The following is a 16663-nucleotide window of genomic DNA, read 5'->3' as shown; positions in this document are numbered from 1 at the left end:
TTCTGTGAGTGTAGTTGGCAATTTTTAATGAAATGGCTAACAGGGAGCAACTGGAAGCAGAAAGAGAAATACCAAGAAACCTGGATAGATCATTAATGGATATATATAAATCTCTGAATTATTGAAATTGGCAGCATGTAGTGAACACCTTTCAAAATTCCTGCTCAACTGTGAGTGCTTGGAAGGTAATGGGGAGGATTTACTCAGCCTGGGCACACCTTTGCTTATCCATGCAAAGAAAGCCAGGAAGGAAAAAGACTTGGAAAATTTCCTTGTGGAGCAAAAGGGGAAATTTGGATGAGAAAGAGGAGAGGAAGCACAATTAAGGGAAAGGGGAGGCATGGTGTATCATCTCACCTTCACTCACCAGTTTCCTACTCACCACTGTTTTGAATGTGTTTGATTTCTCCCCCGCTGAGTCCAATCAACGGCTGACCACATCTGTTCGATTGGAAGTATACGTCATCCTGGTTTTGGAATATAGGCAAATATGCACTTAGTTTTTCTCCAAGCCAGAATGTTGCTCAATGTTTAAGGATTCTGTCGGTGGAGAGCCAGGAAACAAGGAACAATGGTAACAGGACAGGGAGCTGTGCAATAGGGAAGATTAGATTGCTGTCATTCTACATGCCTGTGGGCCAACTCTGTGACCTTTCAAAGTAGTGGTCATCCCACCCAGAAAGCAGAACCTTGCACAAATTATAATGATATCTTTATACTTTATCTACAAAAATTCGTCCTTCTAAGATCTCAAAGTACTTCTCCTAATTAACAAGTTAATCTTTATAAACTCCCTAGAGAGATTGCAACAATTATCTCCATTTTACATAAGAAGAGAAATGCAGAGATTAATGGAGGAACATAAAGTATAAATACAAGGATTGGGAGAGGAAAGTAGAAGTTTCTTGAAAGCCAGTTCAAGAGCCATGCAATACACCATCCAGATTTTCCTGAACAAGTTTTATTTTTTTAATATATATTTTTGCTTGCTTTTTGGATTCAGGATCCTTCTTTGTAGTACAGTCTGTCTCAGACTTACTATCCTCATCTCCTCCTTTCTCAGCCTCCCAAATGCTGTAAATATGTGGCACCAAGTTCAGCTCTGAACATAGTTTTCATTAGAATTTGTGATCTCTAAACAACTTGCCAAGTTATAGGCTCCAAATACTCCAGCCTGTTTAAAAATTAAAAAAAAAAAAAAAGACATGCAGAACCAATCTGATTATCCTCTTCTTTGGGAATAAATTTCCTACTGTAGCTAGGTATTCATTTAGGCCCAGGTCATTTGCAAAAATGTGTATGTACACATCTACATCCACACAGAGGAATTTGTCTTTGGAAGTAAAAGGTGAACTAATTATTTCACTTTCGTGATTTTTTTCCAATAACAATTTGGAGAATTTTGAGATTAAAATTTTTTACTATTAAGATATAGCTTGCATGCTTGTTTATTTTTTTTTCACTTCAGATTCAGTAGCAAAATAGATGACTAATGATTTATATTAACTTCATTTAGTACAATTTTGCAGCCAAAGAGTGGACATTTATTTTGAGACTAAAACTTGAAGGATGTGCACAAGTCCAGAGATTTGCTGCTTGGCTCTGTGGCTCTTGGTTGGTGTGGTGCTTTGGAACAAATAAGATCAAATGACAGGTCAAATAACTTTTTGAAGTTATGTGAGCAGAATAAAAATGTAGTGTAGTGACCATCTGCAAGGCTAAGACAAATCAGAACAGATCAATGTTTAGGAAATTTTATTTTATTCAATAAATATAAACAAAAGTTCTTACAATCCAGTATTTATTGGCTCTTTTTTTTTTTTTTTTTTGGCAGCACTGGGGTTTGAACTCAGGGCCTTGTGTTTGCTAGGCAAGAACTTACCACTTGAGCCATTCCTCCAGCTCTCATTGGCTCTTTTTGTTCTCTCAAGGTAGAAATAAACTAAGAGAAATCCATATGAAAAAATAAAAGGCCAAAAGTATCTTTCTGGTTGTGAACTGAGACAAAATCTGGAGTCAAGCTATGGAAACAAAACAAAATCAACTGTGTTTTCAACAGTGCACAATAGACATTCCTGAGAATTTCTTATTTGTCTGTTTAGAGGTGTTAGATTATACAGGGTGTTTGCGTTAAATATGCAGGAAGCTCATTTCACAACTACAAAAAGCTCTCTCCTCTTTAATTGCTGGGAATAATATGAACACAGCTATAGTAAAGAATGCAAACCAAAGCAAAGAACTCATGAGTCCAAAGCCAAGAAATCCTTGATATATAAAAGTGGACTGTAAGTAGAGCAATTAATTTCCATCTAAAGTTCAGATGGAAAACATATAAACATAAGCAATCAGTTTCTAATTAGTGGCTATTTGCTGAGTGTTGACTATGTCTTGGATTCTCTGTAAATTATAATTCCTTTAAGTTAATTAGAAATCACCTGGAGTATTTGCCAAAAATTTAGATTCACAAGCCTCATCCTTTAAAAAATATGATTCATAGGACTGAGAGGGACCCAATATTTCTACATATCAGTCAAACATCCTTGATTATGCAGATGTTCTCTTGACCAAATTCTAAGATTCACTGGTAGATCTAAAGCACACCCTTTGAGAACTTTTAGTCATGAGACTGGTCTGTCTCTTCTTGCTCATATTAGACTCCAGTTTGGTTACCTGATCTTTGATGTGAATGACAAAATGATTCCTACCTTGTGGAACTGTTATGAATTCATACATGTAAGGACCAGATACATAATAGGTATTTGAAAATGTTCATTCTTTTCCTCTCTTACTAGTTCCCCTGCTCTACTCGAAGTAATTGGCAACATGTACATTCCCTAGCCATATGAGAGTCCACATATCTTTAGAGAAACAAATTATTTATCCCAGAAGTGATAGGATATATTTTTCACTTATTTCAAGAATCTCATCAAAAGATAATGCATTTATATTCAGAATGAAATATCTTTAGAATACTTCCAAAAAATCAAACCTCTAGAATCCCATATGTTAAGCATATTAAGAACTTTTGCTTTCTTTTGGCCAGAGAGCTGCATACATATACATAAATATTTTCCTCACAAAGAAAAGCATAGAAATGAATTGAGGCTGCATTGTTGAGGCCAACCAATTCTTTCTTAAAATTGACTTTTTTGCAATATAATTTCTCTAAAATAATGAATAAAATTTCAATGTTTTGACAAAGGCACACATTTAAATAATTAATAACCTAACCAAAAAACACAACATTTTTAACATCTTATTAATTTCCCCCATGTTCCCTTGCAGTAAATTCACTCATCACAGGGATATGCTGATCTTATTTCTATCACCATAGGTTGTGTTGACTTTTTAGTTTTGATTTCTTTTCCTCAACATCATATTGTTGAAATCCATCCTTATTGTTCTAGATACCTGAGTTCTTACTTTTTAATCCCTAGAAAATATTTTGTTGTACAGCTATACCTCAATTTGTTTATTTATTAACCTATTATGGTCATTTGGGTTATCTTTAATTTGAAACTTTTATAAATAAAACAGCCATGAACATTCATACACAAATCCTTTATATATATATATATATATATATATATATATATATATATTTCACCTTTATTGGAATGAATTACTGGGTCATGTGGTATAGATGTATTCATTCCCATAGGAGATGGATTACTGGGTCATAGGATGTTGATATGTTTAAGTTAATAAGAAACTAGTTTTAAAGGTTTAACCATTTTACAACTTTTTCTGTAACTCATGAGAATTCCAGTTACTTTACAGCATCACCATTGGACTTATAAGTCTTCTTATAAGTCTCTATTCTAATGAATATGAAATGCTAGGTCAGTGTTGGCTTTTTTTTTTTTTTTAACTTTTTTTCTGTGTATCTCCTCAGGAAAGCACAGCACAGCTGAGTGACTATAGCATCCCATGGAGAACTTCAATCTTAGGTCACAGCATGATATCTCAGTGTTTTTAATTTGTGTTTCCCCAATGACTATTTCCTAACCTATGCAGAGTTATCATTTAATGTGGAAAATCTTTTTGTTTGATTATTGGATGCTCCTGTAATTCTGTATATAAAGGTTCTGTTTTTACATTTTACCCATATTTTGAAGAGCAACATTTTAATAATGATGAAGTTGAATTTTTCAATTTTTGTTCACCTAATTTATGCATCCTCCCACTCCTTCCTTTTTATTTTATTTTATGTTTTTGTTTCAATCAAAGAAAAAGTTGCCTATCCCAAGGACTTGAAGAACTCAGTTACAGAGATCAAGAAGTTCCAAGGTCTGCAGCTGGAAAGCTAGAGACACAGGAGAGCCAACAGTACAGTTCCAGTCCAAAGAACAAGGAGAACCAATGGGGTAGTTCCAGTTCCTTTCTGAATTTGAGAGCTGAATTTGTCCTGGCTAACAAGCTGAAACACAGTCACGGAGAGTGAGCTTTCTCTTGCTCAGTCTTTTGTTCTATTCAGTCCTTCACTGATTAGATGAGGCTCACTCACACTGGGTAGGGGAATCAGCATTACACAGTCTACTGAATCAAATGTTAATCTCATCTAGAAACACTTTCACAGGAACACCCAGAATAATATTTTGCTAACTAAATCAACTTGACCCAATCAACTTGCCACATAAAATTAACTATCTTACCATTTCAAATTATTTTTATAGCATTCAGTAAAAATACATACTCAATTTAATTCTAAATAGATGACCAGTACCATATGTTGAGCTATGGTTATAAGTTACTGGACAATGGGAATTCATTCTGAGAAATGTACTGTTGGCATGATTTTATCATTGTGTGAACATCATAGAGTATACTTAAATAAAGCAAGATGGCTACATCACAAGGCAATATAATTTAGGGGGAATCATCATATATGCAAGCTTTCATTGATCAAATCATTATGTAGCACATGTGCCCAATCTAACAATACACATCTTATATTACATACTCTGAATTATTTACATCTTTTTTTGAGGCAAGTTCTCACTCTGTAGCTCAGGCTGGCCTTGACTTCAGTCCTCCTGCCACAGCTTCCTAAGTGCTGGGATTACAGATATGTTCCACCATGCCCAACTGGAATATTTATGTTTTGTGATTGCTTTTTAAATGATATTTTAAATATTATTTCTAAGTATTTTTAGTCATGTATGACACTAATGTATACTGATATATTTGATTTTTCAACCTTTCTAAATCCACTTAATTCTAGGAGGTTTTTTCGTAGATTTCTAGTAATGCTCTGTGTTTATAATAATGTTATCATGTAAAGACAGTTTTTTTCTTCAATTCCAAGTTGTGGCCTCATTTTTCTTTTTGCCTTATCGCATTGGCCAGAATCATCCAAATGTAATTGAGTAGAAATGGTGAAAGTGAAAACTTTGCCTTGCTTATGATCTCAAGTGAAAAGTGTTCAATATATCTTCATTAGCTACTAGTACAGCCACTATGGAAATCAGTATGGTGTTTTCTCAAAAGAAACTAAAATTAGAACTACCATTTGATCCACGTGTATGACTCTTGGATATATTCTCAAACAACCAAAGGCAGCATGCAATGGGTAATGGAGATAACCATATTCATGTTTATTGCAGCCCTGTTTATAATAGCCAAGTAATGCTTTCAGGACCATCAATGGATAAACGAATAAAGAAAATGTGGCTTATACACACAATGGAATATTATTCAGTCATTAAAAATAACAATATCTTCTCATGTGTAAGAAAATACAAGGTTGAGCAAAATATGCCAGACTCACAGAGACGAGAATCAAATTTTCTCTCATGTGTAGAACTTAGAGAGCGAGAAAGAAAGAGAGAGAGAGAGAGAGAGAGAGAGAGAGGAAAGTGTAAGCGGAACTATTAGGGAAGAGAAAGAGGACCAGTGAGAAGGACAGGAGTGTAACTATAGGCAATGAGGGAACAACAAGATCAAAGTACCTTATAAGTATGAAGGAAAATTTCCTAATAAAACTCACTGTTTTGTACAATTTGTATATATATATAAAAAGTTTTATGGAAAGACACAAAAATAAACTTGAATTAATGGAAAGCTATGTCAGGGTCTTCCATAGGAAGACTTAATATCAAAAAGATGAAATTGTCTCTGAGCAAGTTAATTTTTAAATGTTATAATATGCCAATTAAAATACTAATTTTTGTAGTTAGAAAAGATCTTTCTAAAATCAGTAAAGAAAAAATAATCAGAAGTAATTGCCAAAGTCAAGGATGACAATTATATTTTCCCCCAAGAATAGTATAAATCCATGTCCTCATTAATACCATAGTCACCTCTTTCCCCTTACCCTAAAATCATTAGTATGGGCTTTACAGCAGGATTTAAGCAAAACATTTTATTTCTAAAAGGGTTAAGAATAAGAAGGAGATACAATATTTACGAATGACATATCTAATGATATATTAATGACATATACTTAGTGATTCAGTATTTTTCTGTGAACCAGCAGTGCTCAGAAATAGAGAAATAAATCTAGTTAAATTAACTTAGATGTATAAGTGATCCAAAAACTGAAGCAAAGGGAAGGGATACTCATCAATTTCACATGTTCAGTCACACTTGCCCACAACAAGCGGTTTGGGGATCAGACGTCTATACGTGGCATTTTGAGCCTACAATGAGAGCATGGTGATGGCCCTAGGACTCTGCGCTGGAAGTAGAGGTTTCTGAATGGGTCACAAAAGGAACTGGTAAGGCATTTAACATATGCTTGTGCCTCTATGACCTGAGTTCAGCCTTTCTCCATGCTTTCCCCCTCTACCAGCACCTTCTCATTTGAATATTGTACTTTTTCTACAAGAACTGGTGTGTAGTGGTGGTAAAAACCAGAAAATTTCAGTGTGATAATAATCAAGCAATATTACAAACAGTTGAATTCATTTTAATTGTGAAAAATACACCACATTGTCCTTCTCTGCTTTACAAAAACCCAAGGCCTGGTTTATTTAAGATCAAAACAGCTAAAAAAATTTTGTTGAGGGCTGGTGGAGTGGCTCAAGTGCTAGAGCGCCTGCCTAGCAAGCATGAGGACCTGAGTTCAAACCCCAGTACCACCAAAACAATATTTTTTGTTAGAGTTATATATTATTCGGGAAGCATTTTCTTAAGCAAAATTATAATTTCTCTTTACTTCTTATTTTTTTAGACACATAGTAATCTTCACCAGAAAAGCAGAAACCCTGAAGATTTATTTTAACAATGCGCTCTGGACTGTTTCCGCCATCAGGGCTGAGTCTACGCAAATGAGTCCACTTAGATCCAACATCGGCTTTGTTTACTAATGATGAGCCAAGGATACCAAAGAGCAGCCCATTTTTGTCCTCTTCACATTTTGTTAGTCTTTCTGGTGAAGGGATTCTGGATTATTATTCAGCATTAGGCAAGATGCCAGAGTTCAGGGGTTGCCAGGAAGGATGGGAACCCTCCTTAGATCAGAGGCTCCCAGTAATGGACAAATGAAAACAAAGGAAGATGAGAAAAGGGTGGAGACTGGGTGTGGGTTGCTGACTTTCTGAGTTTCTATTTTGGTTCACTTGCACGGAATTATGAGGGTGGATGCCATTTCTACTCTATTGTGAAAGTAACCCGAAGTAGAATCTGGCATCTTGGGTTGCTTTCTATCTAGGCAAGTCCTATATTGAAGTGTTTTATAGCCCTTATTATGAAAACATTATCTAAAGGTGTAGCCTCACGCTTTATTTTGCCAAAAAGTACAGAAAAATGAGCATACTAGTTCAAATTCACTTAGGGCTCCAGTGCAGAAAATATTTATCATATTAGAGGTGTTGCTGTAGAATGTGAAAGCTCTTGCCTTTCTGAGGACACACTCTTCATTCTTACCTTTTGTCTTCTTTTTCACATATTCTCTCTTTGCTACCATATCTTAGGTACATGGGTCCTTCAAAGGTCATTATTATTTTTTCTTTCTCTATTAACCCTTCCCTAGACATCACAATGAAACTCAGTTCCCACTTCTAAGGAATTTTCAAATTTGCATTCTACGACCATTTTTCTGAGATCCAGAGGCATATTTTCAATTACACAATATTTTGAACTATGTGTTCTGTCTATATAGATAAACCTTTCTTCAAATCATCTTAGTTAAAATATTGACCATTAAAGGTAATGTTTCTTTTATAAAAAAACATAAGTACATTCTAACAAATGTCCCAAATCATCTTTTATATTCACAACCCAAGTGTCTGCCACCTGAATGACTCCAAACATCCAGACATCTGGAATCTTCAACAATTAAGGAGAAAAAGGCTGAAAGCCTCACCCAAAATAATGTCCCTCTTGATATCTGCAAGGTTTCTTGGAGGAGAGGGAACATATGGGGTAGAATTGGAGGTTGTATTTCTACTAGTCACCTCTCCTAGTCACCTTGTGCTCTAATTTCCTGCTTTGGTTAAGTTCTGAGTCTTAGGATCTGCTTTCCTCTTTCTGTTGCACATACTCCAATAGCTCCCAGATTTGATCTCTCTCTTGAGCTCTGGAATAAATTGCCTAAATGCCTTTTCAACACTCAACTTGGATATCTAATAGGCATCTCACACTTAAAGTACACAATTAGTCTCTTCCCTACCCCACACCTGTTTCTGTAATTTTCTCTCCCTCAGAAAATGGCACTACCATTCATCTAGTTCCTGGAGCTAAAACTTCAGTAGTCATCTTCAGTTTTTCTCTTTCCCACATACATGGCAATCTGTCTGCTTTATTTGCAAAATATACACTGAATCCAACCATTTCTCACCCCTCTGATACTGTCATAACCTTTTACCCGGAAAGCCCCTCTTTTGTTGTCTGTTCTTTTGTTTCTATGCTTGTCACTTTACCTTCCAAAAGTAGAGTGACACAAAAGTCACTGTGATTGTAACCATAAAACAAATCATTTCATTCCAGAATTCTAAACCATCTAGTGGCACCTCTTCACACTTAGCATAATATTCAAACTTGTTAGTTTGCAAGGTTCTCCGTGACCTTGCTAACACCTACCTCTCTGTCTTCATCCCCTGTCACGTTATCCATTGTTTCTGAAAAATCCAGCCATCCTGGTCTTCTTATTTTATCTTGAATACAAGCTCTTTTCTTCTCAGGACATTTGCACTCAATGTCAGTCTCTACATGGAGTGCTCTTTCACTAGATTTTTATTGTCTATAATTTAGTTTAGAATTTTTCAACATAATGTTATCATTTCATTTTAATTCCTGCTATGGGACTTGATAGCAACCCACACTCCTCAGACCTATTTTATTTCTTTATAGAATTTATAACTTTTTATCATTATTTATTTATTTACTTTTTCATTTGCTTACTCCCTGACCATAGAATATAAGCTCCATATTCTTACTGGTATCTTTAGTATCTGGTATATAGAAGGCATTCAATCTATACTTGTAGACTACATATATATATGGGGGACTTGCCACTAAGGTTTTTAAACTCACTTTTCTCATTTGTTAAATGAAAGAATAATAAGAACAAAAATAACAAGACTGAGGTAAGTATACCTTTGAATTCTTACTATGTCCTTTTCAAATTGTCTGTAGAAAAATTAAGCTGCCTTTCCATCTAATACATCATGGCTACATCCTGGGAGAGCATTAGCATTCATACCAAGTGTCCTGCCAGTGTGTCTCAATAAATCAATGACAGCTTTGTATTTTGATAAAATTCTGATACCCTTTTAAAAAGCTTGATTATCTCAGCCATATGATTCTTGAAAATGGTACTGAAAACACACATTGAAGAAAAGACAGCCTCTTAAACAAATACTATTGGGAAAACTGGATATTCATATTTAGAAGACCTGTATTTCACCTTAACAAAAATCAATTGAAAATGGATCAAAGATCTTAATGTTAGACATAAAACCTTGAAACAACTATTGGTAAAACACTTGAAGATACAGGCAGACAACAATTTTCTGATTAGTATTCTAACAGCTCAGGAAATAAAAGCAAAAATTCACAAATGGAATTTCATCAAATTAAAAGCCTTCTGCATACCGAGGGAATACTTATCAAAATAAAGAGATGGCCTACAGAATTGGAGAAAATTTTTACCATCTATTAATCTAACAAGGGACAAATAACCTTAATCAATTAACAGGCAAATGAATTGAACAGAATGTTCTCAAAAGAAGAAGTACAAATGTCAATTAACATATGAAAAATGTTCAACATCATTAGTCATAAAGAAAAGCAAGTAAAAGCTACAAGAGACCTCATCTCACCCCAGGCAATGGCGTCACCAAGAAAGTAAACACAAATGCTGGTGAGAAAGAGCAGAAAATGGAACCTTCCTTAATGGCTGATGGGAATGTAAATTAGTGCAGCCACTGTGGAAATCAGTACAGAGGTTCATCAAAAGACCAAAAGTAGAACTATTATATGATCCTGTGATGCCAGTCCCAGACATCTATCTGAAGGAATATAAGTCAGCTTACAACAGACATACCTGTACCCCATGTTCATTGACACTACTCACAATAGCAAAATTATGGAATCAGCCTAGATTCCCATCAACAAATGAATGCATAAAATGATTTTATAAACACACAATGGAGTATAATTCACTCATAAAGACAAGTGAAATTATATCATTTGCAGGAAAATGCATGGGGCATGATCTCCAGATCAGGTTAAGGGAAATAAGCTAGACTCAGAAAGACAAATGCATGTTTTCTCTCAGATTCTGTTCACAATCTGTATCTAATAAGAAACAAAAAGACATGAACCTGAAAGGGGACTATTTGGTAAGGAGGTCAGCGGTGTGGGGAGAGGATATGGGATGAATATTTTTAAATATGCATTTATGTGGGATTATCTATGCATATATTTTTACATCTATATAGTCATATAGTCTATGCTATATTCTCTGTGGGTATATTCATGTATTACCCCTGTATAAGCAGATTGTTTTGTAAAGCAAAAGTTAATGGATGTTGTTCACTTGTATATATACAAGTGAACTTGTAATAAATATAATTTATTACAATTTTTTTACATCATGATTAAGAGTGACAGTGACAATACTAATTGAAATGTTCTGTTTTGCACCATAAATAAAGCTATTCATTTGTGGACTTGTGCAGTGCTCATTGTTTCATTTGATGACAAAAATATCAAGTTATGTGTGTGATTCAACATCAGCAAGTCTGTCACTGCCACCTTGGTATAAAATTGCTACATTTTTCTCCCCTTTGACTCCCATATCTGATTTAACTTTACTGAGGAAATGGTAAAATATAGCTTGGAGAGAGCTGAGTCAGCACAGCAGGATCCAACCATGTGTCTCTGGATAGAGACGTGGTAATTCCTACACCACCACCCCAGTCCCTAAGCTCAGACCTTATAAGCTAATGGCTAAGGATGAGGCCCTATTGGCCATTCCTGGTATCACTGATCTAGCTGAAGCAGAGAAGATAGGGAGATTTGGTTTTCGTTTGTTTGTTTTTCCAGATCCCATAACCTAACAGCACTAGTGACTTCTTCCATTTTTCCCTTGAATTTTGGAAACTGACAGCAATAAGATTACTTAAGGCCATATCCAAATGAAAGGCACCTTGCATTATTTTGGGATACTTCCTATAAACTTTTGAGTGTCTATCAGATCCAAATATCTCTTCTGAGATGCTCTTTCATATATAAATCACCATAAGACTATACAGTTGGGTCACAATTGACTGGTCACAAAACTAAGTCAACTATAAAGATTGGGTAGTAGCCTATAAACTCATTTATTTTCTCCTGGATTATTAGTGGTTGAACACCTTGGATCTGTTGGAATATGAGCTCATAAAGTAAACTTTGGGAAAATGAACATACATAGAGTAAATTGGGAAGGAAAATTCAAGTGATTAAGTCACACATAACACAAGGACATCAGCCTAGGGCAGACATATAGAACAGGAGCAACAACAATAAACACCTAACATTTATTTGAAGAGGGATTAGGTTATATGTCATGATTATCTTCTCCAGGTTAAAAGGATAGGTGCTATGCTGGGTGCCGGTGGCTCATGCCTGTAATTATAGCTATTCAAGAGGCAGAGATCAGGAGGATTGTAGTTTGAAACCAGCCAGGGCAAATAATTCACGAGACACTATTTCAAAAGACCCTTCACACACAAAAAAACATAGGACTGGTGAGTGGCTCAAGGTGAAAGTCCTGAGTTCAAGCCACAGTACCAAAAAAAAGGCAGGTGCCAATGTTTTTGAGTGTGTGCTTCATCTAACAGACATTCAGGTTAGAAACCAACCTTCAATTTTCTTTCCAAAAATAAAAGTCCATTTGTATCTGACTATCCCATCCATATCTTCAGTCACAAACTAATGCATTATGAGCATTAGTTAGGGACAAAATGGCAGATGTTTCACTTTCTATTGTGTAGGGTTTTTAAGAAAAACAGAACCTATAAGATACACACATACACACACACAAGCAAACAAGCACACGCAGTTTGATTGTCCTATATCTGAAAGCTGAGGACCAGAAGTGATTAGATTTCCATGTTTTCTGATTTTGGAATATTTGTTTAAATACAAAGAAATATCTTGGGGATGGGACCTGAAGTCTAAAAACAAAGTTCATTTCTGGTTCTATATAACATGTACACACAGCCTGAAGGCAAGTTTATCCAATATATTTGATGCATGTATCTTTTAGCTGTAATCTGTCATATAAAGTTGGGTATGACGTTTTCCATTTTCAATATTATTGCTAATGCTCAAAAAAGTTTGGATTTTGGAAAATTTTGGATTTCAGACTTTCAAATTCTAATGTTCTCTCTGTGTCTCTTCTCTCTCTCTCTCTCTGTATAAAGAGGGAGAAATTTTAAGGAATTATCTCATGAGGGCTAGCAAAATTGAAGTTTGTGAGTTTGTGATCAGGCTAGTAAGTTAAAAAACTCAGGTAAGATCTCTGTTGCAGTCTTGAAGAGAATTGGTTCTTTGAAAAACATCAATCTTTGCTCTTAAGGTCTGCAACTGATTGAATGAGGCCCACCCCAATTATGGAAGTTAAACTTCTTTACTCAAAGCCTATTAGCTTAAATGCTTATCACATCCAAAAAGTACCTTCAAAGCAATATCTGGACTGGTGTTTGATCAAATAACTGGGTACTATAGCCTAGCCAGTGACATATAAAATTATTTAACACACATCAGAAACTTAGATTTACCAGTTATAATTATTGATTACACTGATCCTTACTTTTCACCCTTTTTGGGAATAGTGATTTAGAACAATTGCTAAGTTAAAAGAATAGACTAAATATAATTGCAGATCCAGTTTGTATACCAAATCCAGACAAAGGACTTTGGCCTGTTTGGATATACAGATGGTCCTAATATGTTGTTTGACTCAGGAAAACAAAAGCTTCACCTTCTGCATCACTTGATCTGACAGACAATGATATATTTCCAGAGATTGCATCAAAGTGTCCAACTGAAGGGACATATGGGCTGAGATCTGGCCTATACTGTATTTCCCTGTCATGAGCCCTGGTGTGGGCTCTGCCTTCCCTGGGACAATGACATCTTTCCCTCCTTCTGTGTCAGGGCCCCAGGAATTAGCTAAACTAGCCTGTGCCTCTTAGACTGAGGCTACTGAAAAGAGTCATCTTATTTGAATTTGCACAACGATGTCTAGAGCTGTCCGTAGTCATAGACAATCTCTGTATCTTTAAATACACTCTTTAAGACACACATCCGAGCAATTAAAAAAGGTCTTTCCTCCCCCTAATTGGAAGATGAAAACAGAGATTATTGTAAGTTAAATGCATAATTAGCTTTCCATTCTCCCAGTTGCCAAATCACCTCCTTTTCCTGCTGATGCAGGCCCTACAGGCCTTTGAAAAATGTTTCCTCCCTAGTTTATTTTCCTCTAAAAACAGTTGAGTGTAGAGATTTGTAGCCCTTTCATGCCTTCCTCCACTGACAGACAATAAAAACGACTCTCCTCCTTTCCTCTCCTTCCTTTTCCTCCCCTCCTCTCCCTTGGACCATGTCACAAATTCTCCTATACTGGTTACCCTCACCTAGAAAAAAATTTAGTCCTGCTAATTGTCTTTCTTTCTTCACCTTTCAAAAAATTCCTTGGCAGTTTATTCTAAACCACCCTTTTTTTTTTTTTTTTGCATATTCTTTAACTCTGTAACATCTGTGCTTCTGTGCTTTTTAATCTTACTTCTCCATCACTATTTTAACATATTTTTCCAACCTGGACCAAGACTGGGTAACTGTCCTTGGAAATCCCCTGATAATTAATTTTGTTTGCACAAAAATGGAGGTCTCCACCTTGAAGGTATCCATGGAATGCTTTCCTCTACCTCCTGGAGATAGGTACCACACCTCCTGAAACACCAGGTTAATCATTTTATCAATTAGGTCAGGAACATTCCCTTCACTGGGCAGTACTGCTCCCTGCAACTCATGTTTCAGGAAATCATTTCTCATGATTATGGTTATTTATTTTGTATGAGCAAATCTCATATCTTGTGACAAATTGCAAAATTAGGAATTAGCAAGTTACTTTCATCAAAACAACGAAACTGACAACACTCAATTTCACACAGAATAACTGGTTATGAAAGCTACATGTGGGAATCCACCCTGTCTCTGCATTGTAAGAACCGTTATAACCGGTCATCTACACACGATAGCGAGGCTGTGATGACAGCAACAGTTTAACAGCAATGCAGAGATGCCTGTGCTTATACCTGTTATTTCTACCACCCTCCCCACTCCAAATAAGATGGGAAAACTTGCTAGAGAGCACCTGTTGAGGCCAAGATTAAAGCAAATACCTGATAATAGATACCACAGAAGGAGGAATGAGAGGTTTCTTGTCCCAGAGTATTTTACCTGTCTGTAAGACCAGTATTTTCTACATCCTCAATACTTCTACAGTTTTTCTTTTACTTTTCAATTGATTAATACCATCTTCAAATCTTCAATGTGGAAATTTGATCACTCATTTTTACCAACATTGAAAGGTGGTTAGAAGAAACCTCATTTTGCAATTGAGGAAACAAAGCCTGAAATAAATGGAAGTATTGCTCAGTCACTCAGGTAGTTATGAGACTGAGCTATTTAACAAAGCCAGGTGTGTCAGATTCCAAAGTCCAGCCTCTACAGGTTATAGCCTTGCACTGAAATATGCTACCACATACAGAGCTCTCGGCAGACAGTGCTGAAAGCTACAGTCCTACAGTCATGAGACCTGGGTCCAAGCCTGGTCTGTCTCTGTCATTTGACAGCTAAGTCATCCACTTTCTTCATATATTAAGTGGGTTCAGTGATATTGGCTTTACCTCTGCATCAAATTCAATAATAGGGGAAATGCTTGCAAAACTACAAAGTAGTGCTAAAATACATGGCATTATATTACTTTGTAAGCATTTAACTTTTAATATGAATATTCTGCCTTTGAAAGTGAATACAAAGATCCTTAAAAGATTAGGCCTCTCATGGGTAGGGGGTGACTTGCTCCTAGAATTCATCTTGTGCCTAATTTAAAGACCCTCTTAACCCTCCTCATTGTGTCCCTGATGATACCCTGATTTTGGGCTTGTCACCAGAACTGTGAGAGCAAATTTATGTTGCATTAAGCCACCTACTTTATTATCCTTTGTTATGGCAACTCTAGGACACACCTTTCAGGTGATAATAAACCACAGCACTGGGTTTCAAAAGTCTTCAGAGTCCTGTAGATCATGAGCAGCATTTGTGCATTTCCAACTGAGGGAGTAAATTGAAGGGGGCAGCTGGCTCTCCACCGGAAAGAGAAATCATAGTAACTAACATTTATTGATGGCTTAATATCATTCTGGCACACATTAGCTACATAATTAGCTTAATCCAAACAACCCTTTGACATAAATATTGTTTTTATTCACATTTTAGAAAAGAGGAAGTTGAGAATCCCCTAGATCAAGTAACTTGCCCAATGATGCTCCAACAACAGGAAGATGAGCAATGATTTGAATTTGGTTGTATCTGACCCTTTACCTCCTGCTTTCAACATCAACTTGAGTAAAAACCTCTTGGTGAGCCCAGAGACCTCACGAAGAAAACTGTATTAACGATTCAGAGGCACAGTCCAGCCAACCGTGTGGGAGTCATGGCTCTGATGTGACAAGTACAGGAGTTTGGCATCCAGTTCTTGCAGCTGCCGAAAAGAATTAAACAAAGTCAATGAAAGCAAAGGAAAGGCTCTAACAAAAATGCCAGCAGCAGCAGGAGGGGGGGCCCAATTACTACTGGTTGAAGTGCGAGGGAAATTAAAGTTGGTGATGGCTCAAGGTTATGTTGAAATTCCAAAGCAGTGGGCTTGCATAACCATGAAACATGGAAATTAAAGCATTACTGATGTTCACACTGTTTATTTCAGGACTTTGCTCTGTCTCACTTCGTCTCAACAAGTCTCATTTCAGTCACGCATTAACCAACACAGAGAAAGGAAAAAGATGGAGATGGGTGTGTGTGTCTGTGTGGGTGTGCATATTAAAAATGTCAATAAAGTAGTAACAGGGAAAACTACAAAAATTATAGTCTTCTTTGTTTACTTCTGACTATTTCCATTCATATTAAGTGAAATGTAACAAATTGAGACGATTATTAGGCCCTG

The sequence above is a fragment of the Castor canadensis genome, chromosome 11, assembly GCF_047511655.1.
Source record: "Castor canadensis chromosome 11, mCasCan1.hap1v2, whole genome shotgun sequence".
NCBI classification, from domain to species: Eukaryota; Metazoa; Chordata; class Mammalia; order Rodentia; family Castoridae; genus Castor; species Castor canadensis.
The sequence above is the reverse complement of the archived record's forward strand: the minus strand, read 5'-3'. Positions refer to the sequence as shown.